Raw genomic sequence first — 27,391 nt, 5'->3', positions numbered from 1 at the left:
AAAATATTTGAATTTTGCGTATATTTTTTACTTTATCGTCTAGACACCAAAATAAACATTTTTTTGTAAAAATTATTAAAAATACATTTATTACTGTATATTATATTTATATTCTACTTAATAGAACAGCTTATGGCCCTACCTGGTATTTCAGCTCAATGATACAATACATTTGCAAAAATCGCAATTCCAATAAGTTAGTCTATGTTTTTTTCGTCTTTTGGAACAATATTTTGTAGGCCGCCTATAGTGCCGATACCGTGAGTTTTGCATCGGTCTTGACATACATAAAAATTTTATTATTCTACAGTTTTGCAAATAAATCTATTACTCTGAAATAAATTCATTAAATTTTATCCACTAGAAGAAAAGCTATATAAAAAATACTATTTTCACTATCAAATTTTGACAAGTTACATTTCCGTAGGAGTAAATTTTTGGAAACAATTAATAAGCATGAGTGACATTTTTTCACAAGAATTTCGAATTTTCGGGGTATTATCCATATTTTCGCCAAACCCCGAATACCAATCGGCTTTAGAAAACCCAAAAACATATGTGATACTCCACGTGAACAAAATTATTTGAGCCAAAGTCAAAGTCAACAATTGGTATCATCGTTTTATTTATCAAAATATTATATAAAGACCTCTCCAGTTTAAAGCGATTTCATCGAATTTCGAAAGGGCAATGAAACCAGTCTGAACCAATACTAGTAACTTTTGACAAAGGCAAGTGCACAAAGTCTGACTCTTAGCTCTTATCGGAAAGCTGTTGATACAGCTAAGATCCGGCTTCGAAAGGTTAATCTGAAGAACTTAGATGAATTTCAAAATAATCTGGGGCTTACCAAAAAAGTCGTCTCCTTGAGAAATTATTGTTAAACGAATCACGAAACGTTCTAATGATGATGTGTAGCATTTTCAATTAAATTTTAATGCGGCAAACCTCTTAAAATAATTTTTGAATAAATCCTAAATAATTGAAATAGAGCTATTCATGCAGCGTTGTCATTACCCAGTCTCTTTGCGATTTTCTGTTAATTCGAGTCTTTAAAGCATAAGAAAATGAATCAAGGGAATAAAACAGGCAATTAATATAAAAAGGGCTTGAATGCTTCATTAAACCTTACAGAACTGCGCCATTATTCCGGAGCATACCATAATTTTAAATCGCCCCATCTATTTATTGTTATGACCTTTTTCTCATCTTAATTCGGTCACTCTTTGTTTGTCATTACTTTTTGTTTTTATTACTTTTAGTGGGAGCGTGATTTATTCCCTCAAATTTAGGGCGTGATATTATTATTTTCACGGAAATTAGCTTTTTTGCTGGCACATAGTCCTTTGCATAGATATTACGTATTAAAAAGTATGTGTATTTTTAAATTAAAATTTATAATCCCTGTGTTGTAGCGGACACAAACCGACTTCAAAATAATGTAAAATAAATTGACCCCTGTATAGAGGGCATTAAATATGGAATGGCTTTTAATTCCGCTTTATTTCCTTTTACATCGACCGGACGTAATAACCGGCGGTAAACCCTAATTTGGGGCGAATTAGTTATTTTTTGTTATTAGTTTTTATGATATCGAAATTTCGTCGCCGAAATTAAAGTAAAACATTCTTTTTGTCTAACAAAAATTTAAATCATATTCTATCCCATTTGAAAGTATATTTACTTACAGGAAACTTTTTTAATATTTCGTTCCTCAGTGCTTTCAAAGTTAATCCCGGATCAGCCAATCTAAAGCAAGTACGAATAATACTAGTTGAAAAGTTATAGCCTGGAAAATATAAGTTAAGTTTGTCTGAAAGACAGGCTCAGGAAGTTTCCTAAAAATCTACTTAATTCGGGATGTAAGCTTACTGAGGCTTGTTTATTGGAAAAAATGGAAATTGGAGAAGAGATTTTGCAAATATTATAATTTAGGTTCTTTCTAGTTATTGCTACAGAGGACATGTAGTATTTTTTAGTATAAATATTCGCATGCTATCAGATACCAAACGTAATAAATTGTGGTGATATGATGTTTGTCACTGAATTGAAATAAATCTCAAGCTGAAACTTGAATTCAACTGAAACTGTTGATTGCTACTTTAATATTTCACCAGCGCAGTAGAACTGAATTAATTTGGCCAACTTGAGACTGCCAGCACCGAATGTATATTTATTAGAGAACGTTCAGTCGAGTTCTGAACTTTGATCTGATGACATCAAACACAACGCCGAATGAATGTGCAGCTCGAATTATGAACTATGAATGAGGAATTTCGGAATTAGCTAAGTGACATTTCTAGGATAAATGTATGTTTGATGATCTCAACACCAAATCGTAAGAGCTCCTATTCTAGGGCGTATCTACAGTGCCTATCACGGTTTTACCTCTCAAGATTCATTACTTCACACTTTAAACTTGCAGTTTTTTCCTATAGTTTTTGTATTAGTTGGAAAATGCTGAAAGCTCGAATCATTCTCGATTCTCATTCATTTTTGTGCGAATTCGTTAATACAGAGTGAACGTAGACGTCTCCTCAGTACAAAATGAAAATATTTATTATAATTCCACATTTCTTGAGAAGAGGGGGTTATGAAGGCTTGTCTAAGGTATCTGTTTTTGTATATAATGTGTTGGAAAAAATATATTTTTTTAATACAAAATTTCATATTAGGTGACTAAACAGTTACGCCGTTTTAAGGAGATTCGATATTGTTTTAACGGAGCCTTTTACATTGTGCTAAAAAAATGTAGATCGATTTCCATTGGTTGCTCCTTAAAACTCTCAAAACGAGATTTTCCAAAATTGTCGTCGTTAGAAAAGTAATAATAAAAACAACTTAAAACTGAACAAAAGAAGTTCTGAATTTCGAAAACAGTTAACTTTCGCACTAAGGGAAGTTGGGTTAAATCGCCGTATATTAAATTCAGAAATCTGTGGTAGAGCTCCGTGCGGAAATCTTAGAAGCAAGATCTTGCACGAATTTTCTGCATAATTGAGTGATACTTTAAATTTCAACACACAAGTGAGGGCCTAGAACAACTTGACATCCTGTGAAACCTAGTCTATTTCTTCTGACCTCGAGGAATAATCGCAACATAGATTTTATCGTTTTGAAGATTTTATTTTTCAAACTCTCCGGATTCACGCCCTGTATACCTGAAATAGAATTCTGCAACGAAGCGGAGATTAACCGTTGGAATTCTAGAACTCACTGGTGAACTGTATTTTTTTTTAAACAAAAATCATTAAGATAGCCCATGGCTGAGAGGACGTCTCCATTAGCTAACTTTTAACGACCAAAACACCTCGCCTTAAAAACAGTGCAAATTTGAAAACTTTTCTCACCCGAAATCTTCGCAGACTAGAATATATTACTTGAAAGAAATTATAAGAAAATCACATAAGCACATCATCCAGCCATAAATCACCGTGACAGAGTTATTAAAACTTTTTCCAACCATTAAAAGTTAAATATGATGCGGATGATTGCGTATATTGTAATTCCTTTTATAGAAGCGACTACGCAAACAAAAACTCTTAAAAATTTGAAAAAGTCGCTTTTCGTTGTTTCATTAACGTAGTTTCCAACATCAAAGAAACCATAGAAACACTTTCAATATCCTGTAAAATGCCTTCCAGACATTTTCCAGGCATTTTCCAAATTGAACGTCTATGGCTAAGCTGCTGAGTTTCTGGATGCTGCACAGTGGCAACAAAGCAAAAATATATCCAGACAAAAAGCTATTAAGCTAAAGGCGGGATATAAAGGGAATTAACCGGGATGCACTCTGAGTTTATTAACGTGCCGGTTGATCTCTGTTCCGTACGTGACTTCAGCTTATTGGGGGGGCGAAATATCAAAACATCCCCTCACTTACTGCATAGCAAGATGTCTGAGGGAGATAAAGTGGATCACATTTAATGAAGCTTTCAGTTCACGAGCTCATGGATAAGTGTCATAAATTGAGCCAAGTTCTTACACTTTGATTGATGGGAGGTACCAGAGATAATAGCACTACTACACGTTGCCACGACAATGGAAAAGAATATTGAGAGTAGGCAAAGCAGAAATGTATTTCAAAGTGTCTTTGTTTGGAATTCGCGGAAGTTTAGAGCAATTATTTTTAAATTTTTTATAAAACGGCCGCAGTTTGTTTCAATTCCAAGTAAAAGAACTATAAAAATTCATTTCATACATCCCATCCAGACTTCATTTCGCTTTTTATTACAATCAGTTATGGCGAAATACGCGTTTATTTTGTTACCTGAGTAGTTATGAACACGACATTCAGGAATAATTGTTTCTCTCGAAAATTTTTAATTTTATTGGTGAATAATATTTGCGGTGGAGAAGTTAAATATTCCTTTGCTGGGGAACGAAATTGAAGAACGTGCACATTTTTCTGCATTTGCAGCTGCATAAAAATGAAATGAATTAGGGCGAGTTTCCTCCTAGCGGGTGCCCATTTTTCAATTTCAACAATGCAACTTTAAGCGTCCCTTAAAATATTTGTTTGCTTTCAAATTTCAGCTACTACGGCTCCTCTGTGAAGACGGCGATGTATACTATATTTCATTTTATGCAATTTTTCATACATGTTGGCTAAAAGGAAAAAGGAAACTGCTGTAACGTAAGTTTCAATTATTGCATTAGAGTGACATTTAAATTTTTTATGACATGTTTTAATGAGTTACTCCCGGACGGAATAAATTTTCCTATATTCTTTGAAATAAGTGCCCGAAATTTCCGTTGAATTACTGGCAAAGTAATTTAGCAATAACAGAAATGAAAGTTGCAATTTTTACATCATGATTTGATGTCATCCATATTTTTCCGACAAAAGATCCGAAGATTTTGGTCTACTTTTTCAAACAGCAATTTTCTTTTTAGCCTATATTCGTACAATAATAATAACTTATGCCTACTATAATAAACGAGAATCATAATGCTCCAAAAGATTTGTGTGGGCAGACTTATTACCCCCCTAAATAAAAGAAGCAAAGGATTATGATTGTGTCAGAGATTGAGAGCATGAGGGGTCTGGCGACTCAGAAGAAATCTGTGCCCAAACAGCCCGATTGGGACCAGGAGTGTGTAGTGGTTTTAACCTGTATCGAGGAGAGTGATCAGTTTCTGAAATCCTGAATTTCCTAAAAACTTCTATTTCAAAACCAAATTCAACTGGCAGAAACGGCTTTTTCTACGAAGAGTGCGGTAAGTTCGCTTTATCGCATACGTTCGCGAGCTCAAGCAGATGTTTTTTGGTGAGCGATAAAATTTTTTCTAAACGAAAAATAAACTAATATACAGCTTTTGTAAAAAGTATTGCAACACGTGTATAACTTTCAACCACCCGATATTTTTCAAAAATTCATAAACGCATATAATTAAAAAAGGAAAAACATTGAATACATTATACTGAATGATCAAATTTTTCACCTCCTTCTAGCCATCGCCAATAACTCTTTATTTTAAAGTAGCAAGGTATCCATTGAAGTATATCAAATGAAAAGCAATTTGATAAAGGATACAACGGTATCCTCAGAACTAAAATTGGGTTTACGGTTTTCTTGAAAAATAAAATTATTTAACAGGAAATGAAGTAATTCACCATTACATCAAACAAAATTGAAATTTCTACAATAAGAGCTCAAATTGAGCTCCAGTAGCAATTTAACAATGACTTAGTCGTTCCTCGAAGAATCTTATGCAATTATGCAATGTTGTTTCTGTTCTTAATTTTAACTTCGTTTGATTTTAAGACGTAAATCATCTAAATTTTGTAGCCTATTTTTCCAAAAGGAACCTTTTAGTTAACCCCACAAAAAATCGAGGGACGTAAGATTTGGCCATCATAGCGGCCATTCTATTATGCCTCTTCTACTCCATTTCATCTCCTAGGGAAAAGCTCATCAAGATACTCTTATACAGCCACAGCGTAGTGTCGTGATGCACCATCTTATCGGAACCAAATATTATTGATACTTTTTCTCCATTTTTTTTTGCAATAAGTGCAAGCATAGTACGTTTTTTAAGTTCCCCTCTATGAAAAATAGATCGATGAAATGAAGATTGATTATACCCATGTATACACTGGGTTTTTGCGGATGTTGTGTATACAGAGTCTGCATCCAATCAGTATTGTCTGCTGACCAGCAGCAAAAATTATGTCATTGAGAAGAGCCATTTAAGCAAAACGTTGTTTCATCCGAAAATAAAATTCTAGAAAGGAACCCATTCGGTTCGGAAATTTTTTACTAAATATTAGACCCGCCTGTTCGTAAGTATGTTTGTGACCTCCATACCAAAGAAAGATTAAACTTTCAATTCTTTGCTTCTCGCATAAACGGTAAATTTTCTTGATATTTTAACTGAAGTAGATACCTAATGATTGAATTCAACTACTAATGAATTCTATGAAAATCAAAATATTGTGTATCTGTGTCTATTGTAGACGATTTGGAATTTCTCGCTTTATTGTCATTATTTAACTCGATTTAAAAGTGAGTAAGAATGGACTGTCTATCTAGAAAGCAAAGAATAAAAGGTTTAATCTTTTTAGGCTACCAATTTTGTTATATTTTTTTCTAAGTAAACTGTAGATTGGATTTTAGTGTCGATTTTACTCTGAAAGCAATTTTGAGTGTACCGTTGTATCGCTTATTAAATTATCTTTCGTTTGATACACTAGAATGGGTACCTTTCCATTTAAAAATAAAGAGTTAGTAAGGGTAGCTAGATAGGGGTGAAAATTTTGAATCTAGAAAATAATGCATTAAATGCATTTCCTGAAATAAAATCATAGGTTTTTAAGCACTTTTAAAAAATACCAGATTTATGAAAGTTACAAACGCGTTACAATCATTTTTACAAGTGCTGCATATTTGAATAAAAAATATTTGTGGACCAGTCCGTTGTCACTCATATAGATCTGTAAAAGTCTTTGCGGCATGGAATATAAATATTTAGGTACAAGTTTCATAAAACGGTACAATGTTGCAAGTGTCGATACTAAAAAACCCAGAAAGAGCACACGAGGACCGAAGGGACTAGTTCGCGTTGGACGGCATTGAAATACTAAAACATTCAGTGCTCCTCAAATCACAGTAAAATCGTCGAATAAGTCCAAAAAAGTATTGAAAAATCCTATGAGTAGGAATTTAGACAAGATTATCTTCCTTCGAAAATCATGCGTTACCCTATAAACATCATCAAAAGTTGATGAGAAATTCACTAAGAAATTCATCAATCAACATCAAGAAAGCCGTTCTAGAAGATTCAAAAAATGTATCCATAAAATAATTTATATGAATGATTAATTAAAAATAATAACGAAACGATTTAGAAAAAATCAAAACTTTGGATCTTTAAGTAGGTTGATTTAATCCCTAAGGAATCCCTTAAAATTACTTCAAAACTGAGAAAGTTCTGGAAAGCCTATAATCTCCCCTAAAATCTTCCAGATATTGATCCAAATTAAGTGCAAAAGATCTCGCAATTTGTTTAAGAACACTTTTTAAATACCATTAAAACAAATCATAACAATAAAAAATTACCACACATTAATAAAAAATATAAACATTGAGAGCAATTGTGAAAATAGTTGTGAAGATCCTACAAAATTGTTCCGGAACACTATCAACATTTTTCAAAAATACCGACATGGGAACGTCTTTCGAGAGCACTGCCCCTTTCCGGGATCCTCACAGACTGCTCATAATTTTTTTGATCGTTATGGAAGATATCGTAAAAGTCACATCAATGGCAAACGAAAAATTCCGTGGAAATACGTAAAATTCACAGTACAAGTTAAAAAAAAAGCGTGTAGCAAGAATCTGGAAGCGGTAGCAATAGCGTTGAGTAAAATTTGGAAAAGGTGCAGTGATGAATCTGAGAAATAGTAAAATTTTGCAAAATGCCTTCAATTTATTTTAACATTTGAAGGTTTTTTAATGAAATTTCAAAAATGACCAAATATTTATGGAAGATTGACAAAAATGCCCTTAAATTATATATGTATAACCTATCATCCCATACATATGTCTTTAAACGGTAAAATCTCTCTAACTCTCCTCGTTATTTTAAAATCAGTTTTCGTTCCGAAAACAGAACTTTCAGGTCCGCTTCTGGTGACTTATCTCCGTCAACATCTGTCGTTTGAAAGTTTAGAGCGGGGCGGCGGTTTAGGAATCCTGACAACCTATTATTCACCCTTGCTGAATCAGAAAATAGTTGCTTTGCCACAACTCGTCCTTTTTCTCTCGTAAAAACGCTGAATTCCAATCTTTTCTAAATAGAATTCTGATTTAATGTGGCCTTATCCCGGCAATCTCTATTCATACCTAATGTAATCGATTGCGTCTATTTAATGCCAGTGAATTCAAAAACACCACTTGTTTATTTACTACAATTTTGCGGAATATTAAAATCGTTTTAAATCGAGTTTTATCAGAGAATGTTGAATTATTCGTGAAATATTCAGTATGAAAAAAGAAGTCAAAAACAAGTTAATTCAACTTCACGGAAAAGTAAAAATAATTGTTGTTTTTCGCAATGTGCTTAAATCAATTCGGGATATATCTGATTTTATTATTAATGTGGTAAAATTAATTCGCCCCGTGTAAATGCTTATTTTATGAGTTCTCTTGGGTTCAAATCACTTTCCAATAATGGGCTTCAATAAATTGTTTATTAATCAAATGGGCCCTGTTGGTCTTGCTCGTGTTATGTATTTAGGTTGACCGTGATAGAAACAGTGTTTACTCTAAAGTGGTAATTTCATGTTTTATTAGTGTTGTTGCTTGCAAAGAAAACATCTGTCGAAATAATGAATTTCCGGTGTACATAATCACGATGCAGCAGATCCGAAATCATTATTTTGCTGTTGTGGAGCTATTCAGAGTATATTTGAAAGAAGAGATACTGTTAATTTTAAATCTCTGATCATATTACTTAAAATTGTAAATGAAACTAAATCAAAACGAGAATGAAGTGCCTATTTTATGTAAGCAGTTGCAAAATGTGGAATTTTTTGAAACGAGCAGGATTTTACAGGATGAGCAAGGTTTCAAAGTACGACACCAGTTACACAAAATATAATTTTCTAATTAATTCCATACACGTCATTTTTCTAATTTCGCTGGACGATGAATTTTATTCTAATTTCGTGATCAATGCATGCACATATTCATGCTATGCCTTGTACTGGTATCATTTCAGCAACTATTGTTACTACTACTATTTGTTAACTGATTTATGAATGACTAGTTTCAATTTTAAATTTACTCCTTTACGAGTATAATTATTACTGACACTCTTTGCATCATCAAAGGCTCTTGCTATGTCAAAAAAGAGTGCGCTCTCCAGAGGATACTTCTCTATTTCATACACTCCTAAATGCACAGCATTTTTTAAATCAATTTTACAGTATTTTTTCTGTTATACAACTGTCGGCAATTTTTACCAAGAGTTTTTACTGGAGAAATTTTTGTATTTGTTAGCCTGAAGGCTTCGACGATGTTTGAGTGAGATGCTTCTACCGAACGTCCAGCAATATGCTTTAAGTTGGTACAACATTTTTTTTAGAATAGAATGGTGAAACTTCAGAGGTTGCGCGATGTAATTATTGTAAAATCAATAATACCTTTAAAAAAAATTTTTTTATTCACTTAAAACGCGAGAACAGTCAAAAAAAAATCTTACGGTCCTTTAGGTGCTAAGAAAATGAAACTCAAACAAATTTATAAATAGAATAAGATATATGAAAAATTAACAAAACTATTTTAAAACAAAAATCAACGGTCAGGGAGGTAGAACAAATAATTTTTAAATAAAAAAAAGTAATATAAACAATAAAACAATGAAAACAGACCTGAGGAAAACATCGCTCTACACATTTTCAGAGTTTCAAGGGCTGATATACAAATAAGAAGTGTAAAATGAATCTTTAAAAAGTGGAAAAGGTGCAATGAAGGAAGGAAGAAAAGGAATGGAAATTTAAATATTTTCCTCCTCGTAAAATATTCTTATCCGATTTTTAATCATCCCATAAACTGTTGCAGATTAAAATAGTAACAATTTATACAATTATGTTCTTGATTTTATTTTTATATAGAAACTTGATTCCTTTGGGTCTACTACAAGTACTTTTACTTTATGGTTTACTCATTTATATAGTCTGAACTGTATGACTCAAGGAAGTGCCTTCAAAAAGACGAGAATCATCGGGTTTTATGCGGAATCCCGTCACTTTAAACTTTTATGAATTCACTTATATTTCATAGTTTCTCTACTGCAAGAATAAGATTAGAATTCTTATAGCAGCAAAATTGTTTACAAATTTGATGTTAATAGAAAGGTATATAGGGTGTGACATATGTAAGAAGTGTTTTCTTTTAAATTTTTGATTAACGATGAAATGAAGAAATCGAAAATATTGATTTTAGAAGATCGATTTCTTGTTTATATTCCTAAAATTGGAGAAAATCAATATAATCACGTCTACAAAAGTCCTGTGGCCTCACAAATTCAAAATCTTGAGATGAAACAGTTTTTAGCTTAATAATCTGTTAAAACAACTATTGAACATGAATTTGTTAAGAGGACTTGACATAATAAAAAGTGTTTTCAGTATTTAAAAATTGCTTCAATTTTATTTATAGCTTCTCTACTTTTTACCATTTTTGTTTGTAATAAAATTAGCAATTGAAAAAAAATGGAAAAAATGGGACATAATATTTTGAAGATATCAAATTGTAAAAAATGATGATAATTGAGTTGTTTGAATGATGCAAAATCTAAAATTCAGACTTTTGGAAATTCTGCATTATCGTTCGCCCAACAAATATACAGGGTATAGAGGCTGGGGATATACACCCCAAATGCCATGAAACTCCATTACTAACTTTTTGACGATCAGAGTTAAGAACTTGGTTTGCAAATGTGTCAAACTTGGGGCTTAGTGAATAGTTGAGATTTGACAACTTTTTCTTATTTATCGAGATCTTGGGAAATATCTAAGGAATGCCAAAATGTAAATTTCACAACAAATCAGAAACTAAATATAAAAAAATGTTTCATACCTAAGTTTCACATTTTTTTGGGCTCTTGGCATGTGAAATTTTGTAAATTTTATAGTTGACTTAGTTTTCGAAAAAATAACTCCAACCTTGTTTTTTTTGCATGCGGATCTAGATAAATTTTGGTAATTTTTGAAACTGTTCAATAAGGACTTTCTAATGATGTACAACGTGATAACATTTTTCAACGTTTTAGTATGAAAGAGACCATCACCAGAGTTTTCTTATAAATGTGAATGGAAAAGTTGGTGTAATTATCTTGAAAAATAAATTATAAAATATATATAATTTGGAAGAAAATTTAGAAAATTGTACTCATCAAGCCCTCAAAAAAATGTAAACCTTTTGTGTGAAATATTTTTTTTTAATTTTAGTTTTCGATTTGTTATGAAAATTAAATTTTGGGAATTTTCTCATTTTTTATAATGTTTTGGAAAATAAACAAAGCTGGCAACACTGTTTCCGAATTTTATCTAAGTCCCAAATTTGAAACATTTTCTCTACTTTATCCGACCTCGTAGCTCTCCCCGTTTAGGAGATAGCATTGCTATTTCAAGGCATTTGGGGCACCCTGTAAAAGGCGAATCAAAAAAAAATCCCAAGACAGCACCACCAGCTTCGATATTTTGTTGTTCGACAATCATGCACGTGGGTTTTTTCACCTACATAGAAACAAATACACTTTTAATATACGATAAATATTCTTTCATTTTAAATGAAATACAATGCCATAACAATAACCATAATTGGCATATATGAATCGTTTGTACGTGTTTTTACAACATTCAACAGGTCCCGAGAAGAATAAGTCGTTTTTAACACGCTTTGATAAATATTCGTTTTAACCCCAATTGAACAGCCGTTGACTCATAAATAATATGTCCATAGTTAAATGCGATTAGATAATTACAAAATGCACACTCAATTGATAATTTTAACCAAATCTGCCAATAATGTGTTCAATTTATTACACATTTCAAAATTAGGTCTGGTTTGTTCATGTTATTGCATAAATTTAAACGGTTATTCACTATGCTATGATAAAATTTTTAATTGATTTAATTCAAGTTATGCCAGTTATTAATATTAACAATACTTAGAAACATCTGAATAATTACCATAAAACGTCTTACTTATCCATTGCGAGATTGTCAAAAATTTCTTGATAATAATTTCACTTCTATTCGCTAATTCTAGATATAACCATTCTGTAAGATAACAGAATATCCCTAGGTCGTACTAAAAAAGGTAACTCGCTATCTTTCACTCTCATCGGTGTTTCATCCATTGTTTCAGCATCGTTTTTCTCTTAGATCACCATGTCTTCGCTCTTTTCTCACGAATAATCGAAGGCGGGAGAGTTATTGAATTTATGATCGATTTTTGACTATGACATATTGTCAATATGCGAAATCATCTATCGAAGTCATCTGAAGAATTGGAACTCGAGAATTTGTTTTTCGGAACGTACAGGCCATTTTTCTTGTGATCATTTTTGAAAAGCGCATTTCGCCGCAATCCAAATTTATGATAGAATCGAACATCTTCTCGACGACCATTAACCTTTCGACCGTTTATGATCTAAGAATCGGTCAAGACTGATATTTTGAGACACCAAGGATTTGTTTGACAGCTCACTCCTAAACCCATCCAGGGGGCGGATATTGACGATCTTAGTGTTTTTTTTTTCAACTTAGTAGCTTTAAACTAAGCTTAAACACTCTGCGAACACCATACAGTTATCAACATCGACATGTTTTAATTATAAGTTATATTATTATTTTCGAACGTATCTTTACCGTTGCAGAGTTATAAGCGAAACCGAAAGACTCACGAAATATTGCCCCTTTCCTAGTATGCTTAATTGATATTCATATGGGCAGCAACATTTAACTATTTTCGATTTTCATACATTAATTTTTCGTTAAAAATTTCAACCAACTGTACTGTTTATTTTAATTTAGAAAAAATCAGTTCACTTAAACAACCCCATAACCCCAATTAAACATTGGGAATATCGCCCATTCAATATTCACAGAGCAAATATTATTACAGTGTTTTATCCTAAAATTTGCAGGACCTTTTTAGCATTTTAATGTCAATATAGGTTTGTCCCGACTTAGAGCTTAACCAACAGCTGAACTAAGTCAATTATTGCTAACATTTCTGTAATTAACAGAGACACTTTAATTGATGGCCTTGGATACAAGTTACTTCACATGCAGCAACGGTTTAGCAGAGCATTGCAAAAGCAGGACAGGACTAGTCAGTAATGAGGTTGTCCTGTTGGTACTGGCTACTGCAAAATGGAATCAAATTTTTATTTTAAATAAAAAATCGGTTATATTCTATTCGCTGGTATCAATATTCGCCAAACAAAATTTTATTATTTGGACAAAATATATTTGTTTTTAATAACTAATATAAACATGAAAATCTATATCCGCATATTTGACACGTAAATAAATATCTAATGGACCGTAAATAATGTTCGCTGTTATAAACCTATGCATTGAATTCGTGTCAAAGACCTATTTTGGCTAATGCAAATTAAATTAATATCTATTAATTTCTGTTAATGTATATTGTGGATAAATTATTAGCTTGTGCTTCACAAGGGTATGTTGAAGAGGTGAATTAATCAAGAAATCGACTTACAAAATAATACAAATAACATTCACAATAATAATGATAATAATAAGTTTGATACCTGTGGTATTTGGGATGAGGAGATGCCCTCCGCTTACAAGAGAGTGAAAAAGCATTTTCTTGTAATATAATAACAATAACAATGGTAGCAATGGTGACTGTGGGGTACATAGGAGCGGGGCTTCTGTATGAGAGGCGTTAGTCGAATGACACTCAACTAGGAAAGAATACTACAAATCAAAATCGAAGACTTTCGACGGAGAATAGGACAGATTTCAGAGTATGTCGCCGGAAAAACATGTAGTAGAAGACTAGAAAGGAAAGTGGAAAGTGTACTACAAGAAATACGGATCCACTGAGAGCAAGTCCCGATCCACGTCACTGCGCAGCTGTGCTTGGAAACAGTTAAACAGAAATCTCGGTGTTCTTCGGTAAGCTGGGTAGATATAAAACCAGCAATAAAAGGCAGAAGAACATGTTATTCAGACTAAAGGTATGACAATCAAGTAATTGATAATAGTCATTGATCAGATATTATTATCAAACCTTTTGATGTGTTATTATGTGTACAGGAAATTAGATGAACGGAATATGATAGTGTAGGAGATCAGTTTATGAAATTGTTGTGACTAAACTGGGGGATATGGGCTTAGCTACACAAAGCGTAACAAAAGGATTAGAATATGTTATGAACACATTATGTTTAGCATACTTCACGCTCAATTAGTTAGGACTAAATTATTAAATTTTTTTTAAGCTTAGAGGGGAAGTAAAGTTTTTGTTACCTTGGACAATGATTCTTGAAGTTGTTCAATCTATCTGCACTTAAATAACTTGAAGTCTAATGTAGAAGAGTTTGGGATGTGTAAACTTAAATAAATCTTTTCTATTATTTCTTTTTATATTAGTTTTTAACAACAAATGAGGTATAAATGAAACATACAAAATAGAACAAAATTATATTTTTACAATGCAAATGTCTGTACATACACTCCCTACCTAGGAGCATAAAAGATGCATGCTTGAATACTGATATCTTTCGTTGCCAGGCATATATCCAATTTGTAGAGGTTTTAATATTTATAAGTACGTAACACAGCAGTACACAGTTAACTAATGGAATATTTTTTAAAATATTTCCTTCTCTCCTTCACTATCTATGGAATATACCTTCAGCGGAAAACTAATCACAAATATACATATGTATGTATAAAAAGAATAAAATACTATAAAATATAAAATAAACGTTTTCATTTTAACTAGATTAAATGTCTGCATGTCACGCAAAAGAGTAAGAGAAACAGGCTTGAATACAGAATGCCTTGTTTTCCACAGGTATTTCAATATTTATCACAACGTCTCAATGCAACACGACGGTAGTCACTTTACTTGATGAAAAACTTCCAGTAAACAACATTATCTTTTGGAAAAATACAAAATAGAATCCCATCAACACCTTCGAAGGAAAACTGGAAAGACAGCGTTTCCGCCCTCATTTTCATACGGTGCAACATTTAAGATGGAGTTTCCAAGGGAGAAATTTCCATAGTTAACAACTAGGCCTCAGAAATGCAAATGTCTTCTCGTATTTTTCTGGAGAAAAGCTTTACATTTTGTGGCTTCAGGTTGCTGTTTACGGTATGAAAACATCATGAAATTTGAAGTTTGTTAATATCAAGCCTTTTTGTTTGCGAAATTTTTGTTGGTTTCCTACAATTTTTTAATTTTTTTTTGGCAACTTTTAATAAGAGAATATTCAGTTTCACCATCAAAATTTATTATAAGTAAATATAGAGTTTCACTTTATGCATACGAACACTTTCACATAGCTAGAGGATGGGTTAAAGTAGTGGAAAAATTGCAATTACAAGAGCCACAGAATGTAGTAAATTTGGAGATATAGCAAGACGTTTGAAATGAGCTATGCTATGATATAACGTCGTGTGAAATTCACGGTTTCGATGGCTTGCGAAATTATTCCCGGAATCTTGCTGTATCATTAGCAATTTTAACGAAGATTTGCATAAAAAAGGGCTCTAGACCATTTAGCTGAAGAAGCACCTACTGGTATGTTTTAGCAGTAGGTAATTTAGCTATAATTAAAATAAAAACACAATAATTTATGGTATACTAAAATTGACATAGATATTATACACAGAGTGGTCTACTTTTTCATAGAACTTTAACAATCAATAAAAAAACTTATTTTAAGAAAAAAAACTTCATATCACATAGGCCCATAAAGGTTTCGTTTTAAATATATTGGGCGCTGAAAACTTAAAAACATTTTCCATTATTTTTTATAACAATCTAACTTGTGGAGATATTTAAACCAAATTTGGTGTACAGCGTCACATTGTATGCTACGGTATTCAGTAGCAATATCACGACATACAAACAACCAGTGCCGGAGTTGTTGGGTTTTACTAGCATAAAATTTAATAAATTGCTAATACGGTCCAGTCTAAAACCAAATTTTATTTATTTTCTAAATGAGTGATTCGTTCTCTACAAAAAAATATCTAGACTCGGGGTACATTAACTGGCGGTAATTGATGGAATGGTGCTATTTGTCCATCGTTTAAAACGATAGTGGAAAATAAATAAATTGATCTGTGCAAGTAGAAACGTGTAAGGAATTTTGATTTTATCGCGCAGTTATTGAATTTTCATTTTTTTAAATTTATTTAGATTGCTGCTTTTTGCTCTGATATATTTTAAAATTTCCATCGTTATGAAGGCCATAAAATCGATACCAATCAATAGAAATGAAGACGCCAGCTGGACTGACTTCGCCCACTGCAACCACGAGCCTGTCAATGCACCTAGTCGATCTTTGTCGGAGGCATATTAAAACTGATGTTGTCCTTCTCGCACGTGACCAATTCCTGTGTTCCGATTTCAACGGGTGATAGCTGTGTGGACTAATGCCGTTAAGAACAAGTTTAATTCTAAAACTCTTGTCACTTAAAAAATGAACTTCTATTTCTTAAAATTTTTGAAAAGTAATTTAATAAGTATTGAGATGTATTCATGAACTGATAAAAAGGTGATCAATTTTAGAGCTAAATTGTATTTTTTTCTTATTTATTATGTCTCGGTGGTAAGCACTCCCCGTGATTTAGGCTCCCATCTGATCGCCATCCGTTTTGTTTCTTCTCATTGCAAGAGGTTCGCTAAAATACTTCAAGAAAATTCGAGAGAATATTGTTCGTTATATTTTGATTTTATTGATTCTGTTTTTGAATACGAGGTAACTTACATATTTTCTAGTATAATGACATTATACTTAGACTTTTGCCATGCCATCGTAGAAGTGCTATTCCTGCCACCGATCTTCAGCATGTTTTCTAACTTGTTTCTCAATTTACTAAACCGGCAACAACAAAATTTCATGATGAGAGATTTAAAAGCATCTTAACCACTTCTGTTCGACCTTTTCTATATGTTGATGCTATTGCCAGAGCGAGACTTTTACTAATGCTGAAAAGCTTTTTCAAATGTATTTAATCTCGCATTCATTCTCCCTCTTTTGGGACACCCTAAAGGGTTATTGAGAGTACTGTACTTTCCAGTAGTCTTCTCCGACTGGTTTTAGATAGCTTAATCTCGGGTTATATTCACTTTCTATTATTTATACATGAGCTGTTCTGCTATCTTCTGGACGCGTTGTACTATCTTCCAACATTTATTTATTCAAATACGCTCACAAATACTTTACTGCTTATCGTGGTCTCACTTGATGCGTTAACTTCCAGTCATGGAATTTTCCCTCTGCCTGCCAACAAAACAATTTATGCCTTGGCTGTTAGAATTTTAAGTTTCATAAGTTCTAGTTTGTATGTTATATTCTTAGAAGTTTTTTCTCATTGAAGAAGGCAATAAGGCTCTCATCGTCTTTAACTTCGTACCGCAGAATTTCGTTATAGAAGGCATTCCGTGGTACTGGATCAGGAATCTAAGCCCTGAAAGACTCGCTCGTGACTTCCACATATTCGCAAGTTAGATCAACAATCCTTATTTCTGAGCAATTTCTTGTTTAATTTCAACTATTCTGTCCCACCCAAAACTGTAAATTAATCCAACTAAAACAGTGAACTTTTATTTTTTTTAAAATAATATTTATATATTATTATAGTTTTATAAAGACTTTGATATTCGTGATTTGGCGAAATTTTATATCTAGAATTAATAATAAATTTTGTAATAATTGATTTCCAACATCAGGTTTCTGCATATTGATTTTTTGGTGCTCTATATTCTCCTGTGCAATCTTTGCACAGTTTATTTAATTATCTCAAATCGGGGGCTTTTTTGAAAATTATGCATTTATGTCACTATAGACATATAGGGCATCGACCTTTGTAACAGTATTAATTAGTGAAAATAATAAGCGAAACAACTTACAATTTGAAGTTTAAGAGTCAATAGCCAATTGAGCCAATATTGGACAACTTTCAAAGGATCGATCTAAATTGAAACAAGAAACCCAATCAGGCTACAATAAGCTTCAGTATAATGGAAGTTAAGCTTCATTTGACCCCTGAGGGATAAATCGCTTATAATTTTCCGTTAAAATAAAACATGGACGGATTAATTCTCATTTTAAAACGTTCTGCGGATTTGTACAAGAAAAGTTAACATAATCAAACATTCAAAATTAGAAGTTAATTTCTGCAAATTTTCCTCAGTGCACTTCTTGTTTATTCATTAGCCATAGTTCTTCGTCATTAATAATTATTAGGTTTCTGTCACACGTACAAAGTTGACGATGAACCACGATCATTTATTAGTGACGCGATATACGAAGTATCTATTTCTGCAAGTCCCGGAAATTTTCTTTAAAAGACACACATTGTGTGAAAAATTACAGAGGGACATTCGAACAAATCATTAAAGTAATAAAACATATTAACAAGGTTTTACCTTTGAAAGCTGGGAACGATTAAGTGAAAAAGACTCCAATGATGTCGAATTCAATTTTCCAGGCCAAATTGAAGCCTTTGCGGTCTGCCTGAATAGGCTGATTTTCGAATGAAAATCCCGATAATAAAAATACAATTCCAAAAACTGACAAATGGGCCCTCGTCTGCGGTATGCAGATATCGAGGCCAATTTTGGGAGAAAAACATTAAAAAGCCAAAGCCGACTTCCCCCACAATGCCATCCACTAACTGTTTAGGCATTCTGTACCCGTTTTTATTGGCTGGGAAATTTATAGGCCTCCCCACGGATAGCTGGGGGATAAAATTCACACCGGAAAATGCAGTTAATTTATTATAAAGAGATACTATGATATCTTGTAAAATAGAACCATTGTCCTATCTCGGAAAGTGCGCAATTTTTTGACGATACGAGAGAATATCGTCGATACACATACATACATACATATAGGCAAATCCAATTCCTTTCCAGTTTTTCGGAAGTGATTTCCCTTTGTGAAATCAAACTCGAATGCAAAGGGGTGACGATTGTAATCAAATTTGCTTTTCTTTCTTCCTCGTCCTATCGTGAAAGAAAAGGGTAATTTTAAATTCTCTGCAGAAGCAATTTGCTTTATTGATAAGGAATACGACGAAAGGAAGTGACAATCTTTCCTTTTTTTTTCAAACTCGACTGCTTTTCTTATGCCTTCGTCTCAGTGGTTTTATTATTGTGGTTTTCATAGAATAGGGAATATAAAATTTATTGCAGGCGGGAAGGGTTCTTCAGGCCTGGAATGTTTTTTTTTTAATCTAAATCGGAGATAAAGGATGAGCTGGGACAATTGAGGATTAATTGTGAATTGCCAGTAAAAGCTTTAAAGAATAATGAATTACATTCTTGTTAAATTATAGGGAATCCGGGCAAACTCTGATCCCCGGATTTAAAGCTGAAAGAAAACTTAATTGCCCGCGATTGTAATTTTACGTTTTAAAGCAAAAGATACTCGCTAAACTAATTGATGCGTCAGTTTTCCAAGAATGCGCACTATCTACCTAACTAACAATCATTGTACGTTTTCAGCATGTATAGAAAACATTTCCATAGGATTTGAAAATGTTTGTTCAGTAGCAATCAACTTTAGATGATGTAGTGGCGTAGATTGGTAAATACACGAGATTTAAATTAATTCCTAGAACTGTTCTGAGCATACTACACATTGCCTACGACATTTATCCTTTCTTGAATTTGCTCAATTTTTCGAAATACTCCAATAAAGCATTTTTTTTAAGCTAAAATTCTGTATATTTTTGATGAGAAACTACCTCTTCATTACATTCATGACGTTTCATTTTCAACTTCAAATAATAATTTTACACGGCAGAAAACAATGAAATAACACATTATTAAAGTCATCCATACATTATGGTCGTAAATAAGAGCACATTTTACATGAAAGTTGTGAAGTACATTACGACCTGCACGTGAAGCTTAAAGCCCGAGGCGAGCAACGCTGAGGGAGCTAACGCGATAGGGTCATAAGTATTTCACAACCCCGGTGTATATGCGATTTTTTTCACTCCTCTATTAAACTCGGTTTTATACAATATCAATAAACTTATCTAAATCGAGCACGAATTAAATTGGAAATGCAAAAACGTTTCATATGTCATTCCTTTCCGTGGCAACCACAAATCATGTAGAAGTGAGGATGATGAAGACATTGCGGCCGATGAGCCCTCCAGGTAAGTAATAAGCGAGATTCCTCATGTTCGAGTGGTTTCGGACAAAAGCGAAAATACACCCTTTACAGTCATTCAACACATCACGTAATGGAGCATTTTTAAGCTAATATTGGAAAAAATAATATGCAAATCAGGGTACACGGATTCTTCGGTCTCTCGAGATTTCCGATAACCTTGACGCTCCGCGACTCGGTAACTTATCAAATCTCTCGACGGCAATGAAGTATCATATTTTTCTTCTCGTTATCTAATGCACTATTACATCTACATATAAACTTTGTTTGGAAATATATCTAAAAAACATTTCTCAGTCCAAAAGAGTAACTTATAAACCATTTTTTTCTTTCTGTTCTATCTCTCTCTCTTGCTCTCTCTCTCTCTCACTTTTTTTGTTCGAAGTATCTGGAGATATTCATACACAATGGATTCATTAGCTACGGAGATCGTCTTCTTGTCATTCAGAAGCGAAACTGTTGCAGCGCGAAATAGAGCAAGTTTACCACGGAGACCTATTTTCATATAAATCACGGTTTTTAACATTTTAAATGCATTGTGCTCTGGAAGTTCACCGATTCTCCAACCTAATTTAAAACGTGAGGCAGTCTTTGACTTATGTAGGTCTTCCTCTGATTTTTATTGTAGAGTAGTTCGATTGGACAGAAATCCGCATAAATGGACCCAAATTGAAGCTGGACAGCGTAACGCTCGAATGTGAATATTCATTTAAAATAAAAATGTCTAAAAAGAATATTCGTTTTATCGATCTGACTTATGCAAATTTAATAGGTAAAATTGAATAATAACGACCCTATCAGTTCCACGAGAACTTACGAGGGCAAAAATTCGTCCGGAGAAAAATAGCGTCTGTTCCAATCGGAAATTAATGGCGTCTAACGAAGACAGAGACGGCATTATTCGACAATCAGTAAATTATGTTGCAGTTTGTCAAAGGCAGGAGCTTTAATAACACATTAATTACGCTGAATTCGCAGAAGAATTGCGAAAAGAAAGAGGGTTCGTTGAGTGGGAATAATGTGCCGGCTGCATTTTTCTGCGACAATTTAGATCCATTTGTCGTGACTTGGTTTTGAAGCCGCATTTGGAAAGTAAATTAGGACTTTCCTTGGACTTGCTAGATCGTTAAATTAAGGTTTTTGGACAATCCAAAATATGCTTCAAAGCTGCATTACTGCGAGCATAATGATTCAAAGTTAATTTCAACGTTTAATCTGCGTGATGGTCTCAGAATTACCCGACATGACGTGTGGGGGGAAGCGATTATTTTGCTAAAAATTTACATGTGCATGTGTTACAAAGACCACACCTTAAAAGGTCTATATCTAATGCTCGAGAGTGCTACGTCGATTTGAGTTTTGCCACATTGAAAGAGTTTGTCATCAACACGTGAATCGATACTTTCATTTGAAAGGTCTTAATGCATTCAACATCAAATCAGAGTTAGATTCAACTTTGCAGAAATCTGGTTCTCTGTAAAATATTGGATGACAGAGTTTAAACGCGATCGTACGAGCTTCCAAGACGAGTCCTGCGGCGGTCAATCCAGTTACACTCCAGATCTGACCACTACAGATATTCTGGTAGAAATTCATAAAACTGTACTGGAAGACCGCCGGATAAAATTGCGTGACTTAGTAGACACGATTGGTATTTCGAAAAGTACTGCACATCGTACTTTGAACGAAGAATTGGATATGAGGAAACCGTAGACAGGACGGGTGCAGCGATTACTCATAAGTGAACAAAACCAGCGGCGTGAGGACGTTTCAAGCAAGTGTTCGGCAAAGTTTCGCAGCAATTGAGCCGAGTTTTTGCGTCGATTCATAACGATAGATAAAACATGAGTTCATCATTTCAAACGACGAAAGACCATTTAAAATAACGGACTCAAAGAGGAGATTTGGCTCCTTAGAAAACGAAAACCGTTACAGTTGCAGAAAAGATGATGGCGTCAGTTTTTTATAATGCACGTGGGATCATCTTTATTGAGTGTCTCCCTAAAGAAAAAACTACAAAAGGAAAATATTGCACAAATCGGTCGCAGTGTATTAAAGAAGAAATTAAGAAAAAATGACCGCATTTGGCGAAAAAGAAAGTCTTGTTTCATCGAGACAAAGCACCAGTCCACACTTCTGTCATTGCAATGGCAAAAATCAATTAACTTGGTTTGGAAGTTTTTCCTCACCCACCCTATTCGCCAGATTTAGCCCCCTTATATTATTTTAAAGTTCCAAACTTGAGAAAATGTCTCGGTGGAAAGAGATTTGCCAATAATGAAACGGTGGAGTTCGAGATTGAAGTCTATTTTCAAAATTTCGAAGCTTCTTATTACAAACAGGGTAAAAACCATAAAATATTTCAAGGAAAAGTGTGTCAATCTCTGAAGAGACTATGTTGAGAAACAACATAATATATTCGAAATTTTCTTTTGTTTAAGTGTTAGATCGGGTACTTCTAAGACTATCTTCCCATGTGAAGAGCAAAATAATGTTTTCTGACACATAAGTTTGTTTTTGGGGATTTCTCGGGGAGTTAATTCATTTAAAACTCACACACTCGTAAAGTTCTCGATATTAAAATGGGTTAAATTAATCGTCTGTACCCCTTTCAGACAGTTTTCCGTAAGTAATTAGTCCTTCGAGCTGATTTTCGAGTTCCAATGTATCTCTGTTGTTCTGAAAGAGACAGATATAAATCATTATATATAAAAGACAGGAAAAATCCGGAGCTACCTGAAATGGGTTAGTACTGAACATTTGTTACGGAAATATGTTGCTAGGGATGTTATTGAGTTTTAGGTGGAGAATTTCGGTTTTCTTTTTTAGACCTGTAGGACTCCTGACTGAAAAGAATGACGGAAAACGTAGAATACAGTGGGAAGAAAAGAGCTAATTATAGAGCTTGATATACTGCACATTTTCATCAAAAATAGCCTGGTTGACATTAAATTCAAAGCCTACTATCACAGTTTCTAGGAGCAAAATTTTAATAAGTCATATTAGGGATTTTTTAGAAAAAATCCGTGCACGCCACTGGATCTAGCACCTCTCAAAACGGGCCTGTACAAAATTTTATCGAAAAATTTTAAGTAATAACAATTTTGTAGAAGAATTAAAACTGCACCCTCAGTAGTTATTTATTTTGAAAAATTCATAGTAGGCTATGGAGAACAAGTGAAGTGTTTAACTGTCAAACAAACGCAACAAACATCAACATCGATATTAGAACTCATTTGTGCTTGATACAAATTAAATTATTAATCGTGGTAATTGTGGATAATTTAAGTGTAAGAGAAAAAACAGAAATTGTTCGTGTTGTTGGCGACAACGTGCGTTTGGTAGCAGAAGCTGCGGCAGAATACAGAATTCAACATCAGACATCCAGATAGACCAGTACGTCGAAGTACCGAGGCAAAATGGACGTCGTGGACTTTTCCTAAATAACAACCAAATTTTGCAATATTTTAACGACAATTCCCGAAATAGCATTAGCATGGATAGTTTGGACCTTAGTGTAGCCAAAGAAAGTGTAAGAAGATGTCGATATGTACACAGTGTGCATTTTAAATTTTTCCACAAAATTGTTATTACTTGAAATTTTTCAATAAAATATTGTACAGGCCCGTTTTAAGAGGTGGCCAATCCAGTGGGGTGCACGGATTTTTTCTAACAAAATCGCTAATATGATTTATTAAAATTTTGCTCCTGGAAACTGTCATAGTACGCCTTGAATTTTATGCCAACCAGGCCATTTTAAACATATTCACATAGCAATTGTAGTGATTGTAACTTTCCCGTCCAATCATTTAAGTTTTTCGAAGTTCTAATCTAAAATAAAAAATAAAAATTTATTTTCGTTGCCCTTTTGCTCTTTTATGTTAATTAGTAAAGTTGCAAATACGTCTGTGTATCCCTTTCAGCCTGCAGACTATTTCTATTACAGAATGTCGTTTCAAAGATGTGCTGAGATTAGCACCCACTACTCGTCTCACATTTTCAACAAGTTCTGGGGTCGTTTAGTTGGTCTACCACTTCCTGATTTTCTTTGAATACTGCCAGTTTCACGAAAAGGTTTCACAACGTAATTCAAAGTGCTGTGAAATTGCAATTCGAGCACTGCAATGTGGAAAAATTTTTTTCGATACTCCTGAAAACAAGGTTGAATTTTATAGGCCAATTTTCCGGTTATGAACTCGCCATTTCGAAAATAAAATTTACCCATAAAGGTTTTTTGTTCGTGATCACGCAGAACATAGCAACGACATACGGGTTGGCGCTCAAATAGGTTTATGTGCTACTAGAGAGGAAATTTTTTAAGACACACGGTATAAAGGATGTTTTGTGTTGAATTAAAGCTAACAAAACTTCCGAAGATCGGCACGGTAATGATGAAGAGAATTTCGTAGAACTTAACAATAAAAAAGTACATAATATAATTGTAATAATAAATATAACCTGCGTTGATCTTCTCCATGTCATGTTAAACCACAGAGTTAGTCGTTTTATATTGTTTTTAGCTTTATAACTCCAACAAACAATAAACCTATAATCAACCAATAAAATACAATTTCTAGTTCATCTTTCCTGAAAAATGCGTATATAGAAGCGTTGTTGGGCAATGCCATTACTTTCTATAGCCCCCTCCGTCATTCGACGTATAAAGAAGATAAACCTAAATGAGATTCGCTTTAAGGGACTCGGAAACACAACTGCGGTAAATTACACACATATACGAAGGAAACTACGTGTATTTAAAGGAATATGCTCTTAGTAGGGTTGTTTGCTTAAATTGTGTATTTGCTTTAAACGATTTTGCTCCTAAATGGCATTATAAAAGTTAAGCCACCAACCTAAGGTTATCAGTTTTATTGGTGCATTACGGCACAGGGCTGCGAGTAGAACATCTTTGGGAGAAAGATAAGTAATTAAATGTTAGAACGAAGCTTTGAAGACAAATTCTCGAAATAAATCTCTAGGATTACCTTATCCAACTCCACAAACATTCCTGCCTTCAACTTAAACATTTATGGAATTGTTCCTTTCCTGTCCAGTCACTTGACCCGTTAATGGCAGTTTGCCTCCCGGCGACAAAGGCCTTTTGTAAATTTTGGGGAGAGTTAAATTTAACAAAGATGCCGGTTCTAAGAGCTGTCTTAAAAGGTAGCAACTTAATTTTCCGTTAAAGTGAATAATTTTCGAGTTATCTTGTCAAGGGTGGCGAGGAAGTGTATTTACTATCGGGTTACCTGGAATAATAAGGGCTTATTGATTGTACCCTCAATGGTTTACCAAACAGAACTGGGCTCGGCTAAATGACGTGAAATTATACTCAAAGCTAGAGGTTTTACACGCCTAACAAAGAGCAAATATTAAATAGGTTCCTCAGTCACATCAAGATACGTCAAAAATTTATTTTTCCTTCTCTTGAAACGTAAAATTTCCATCTGGAAATCAATAAAAAACAATTTAGGCTGAAAGCTGAAAATCCCCAACTGCACAGCGATATGTCTATCCATAAGTCCTCAGATGGCTGCATTGAAAGCAATCCTGGAAAGCCAGGCAGAGTTCGAAAATGGCCCTATGGAAATAGCCATTATTGAGTCCAATTTTTAAAACTTTAAATCCCTGAGCTATCTGTATCCGCCGTCTGTTAAATGATCTCGTACGGATTTGCTCGTCCAGTTTTAATTTTTTTGGTCAAGGGCCAGTTTATGCTCTGATATTTATTCAGCTGCACAGAGTGCAATATGTGGTTCATATAGAAAGCTCCGTGACTCATATAAAATACAAATTAAACATGGAATTAATTATTTAGGCCTAAACATTGATACACAGCAACATTGCCAATACAAATTACTAAAGAACAAATTGCATAAACCAAAAAAAGATTAAATTACAAACTTTTGAAGCGCACTGGTAGCAAGGCTTCTCGTCGTAAACATCGGTAAACAATAGTGTCATTTTCATTTAAAATACTTTTACCGAATAATTGTGTGGAGTTCTCAGTAACAATTTCTTCTTTTGTCTAATAAAAGTCGAAGAATTGAAGAGTTATATTTCTTCTAAATTAGAGCCTCAATTTAAAGAATATTTCAAAATTGATAAAATTCAAAAGTGACGCTAAAAAGAAAAAGTTAGCTAAGGAGATTAAATTTGGAGTCAAAAAAGACGAAAAACATTTAACTTTAGAGGAGATTTGACTCTCTGTCAGCTAAACATAAAAAATCTGAATTATACTTCTTCTTCCAAGTTTCTGTGTCTCAATATATTCGGAAAAATGAGGGGAAGAGAAATAATTTATATTATAACCCCATTATTCCGCCATAGATCTGTATAATAATACAAAAGCACGTAACATTCGAACACAAAATTTCACAGACATCTAAATTTGAGCCAAATTTACGAAATTTTAGAATGTCAGTATTACCGCCAGTTAGGCAAAAGAAGAAAATGATGCACCACAGTTAAATAGTTAGAATTAATAGACCTTCAACACGACATGAAGAGATGGAATTTCTAAGCTAAGAGCACCGAAAATTGTATAGATATTAGAAGATCTTATTTTCAGGGATATGTTATGGACATATAATTAAAACAGTGAATCAAGAAAATTTCTTTAAGAACATCACATTTGAAACAATGTAAAATGGAAATAATGAAAAGTTGAAAGATTCTAAGTCTAAAAGAGAGCTCCATTTGAGACAATGTGTTGGATTTTAACTATGCCACTGATGTGCTCGTAAGCTTAGTTTTCCACTACCAGATGAGTGCAGAAAATATTAAAATTCAGTTCAGTATTAGTCCAAGAAAATCAATGAGGCAACAATCAACTATAACGTTGCATTCTCAATATTCTCGACAAGTTTTCCTTTCACTAGACTCACGCTTCAGAAAAAATTATGAAACAGTCGAAGCGTAGAACACCGATGAATCTGTACTTTAAGAAGTGTGCCAAATAGATAAAAGGAGCTAA

General features: G+C 33.4%; 1 long non-coding RNA gene across 1 annotated transcript in view; it reads right to left on the bottom strand.

Annotated features, from left to right (window-relative positions):
* The window catches only part of LOC136339813 (uncharacterized), a 58,902-nt gene that overhangs the window by 7,293 nt on the left and 24,218 nt on the right, over positions 1 to 27,391 (bottom strand). The gene's annotated exons all lie outside the window — the stretch shown is intronic.

This window comes from Euwallacea fornicatus, chromosome 6 (genome assembly GCF_040115645.1).
Source record: "Euwallacea fornicatus isolate EFF26 chromosome 6, ASM4011564v1, whole genome shotgun sequence".
In the NCBI taxonomy this organism is placed as follows: domain Eukaryota; kingdom Metazoa; phylum Arthropoda; class Insecta; order Coleoptera; family Curculionidae; genus Euwallacea; species Euwallacea fornicatus.
This window is presented reverse-complemented; position numbering and strand designations above follow the sequence as displayed.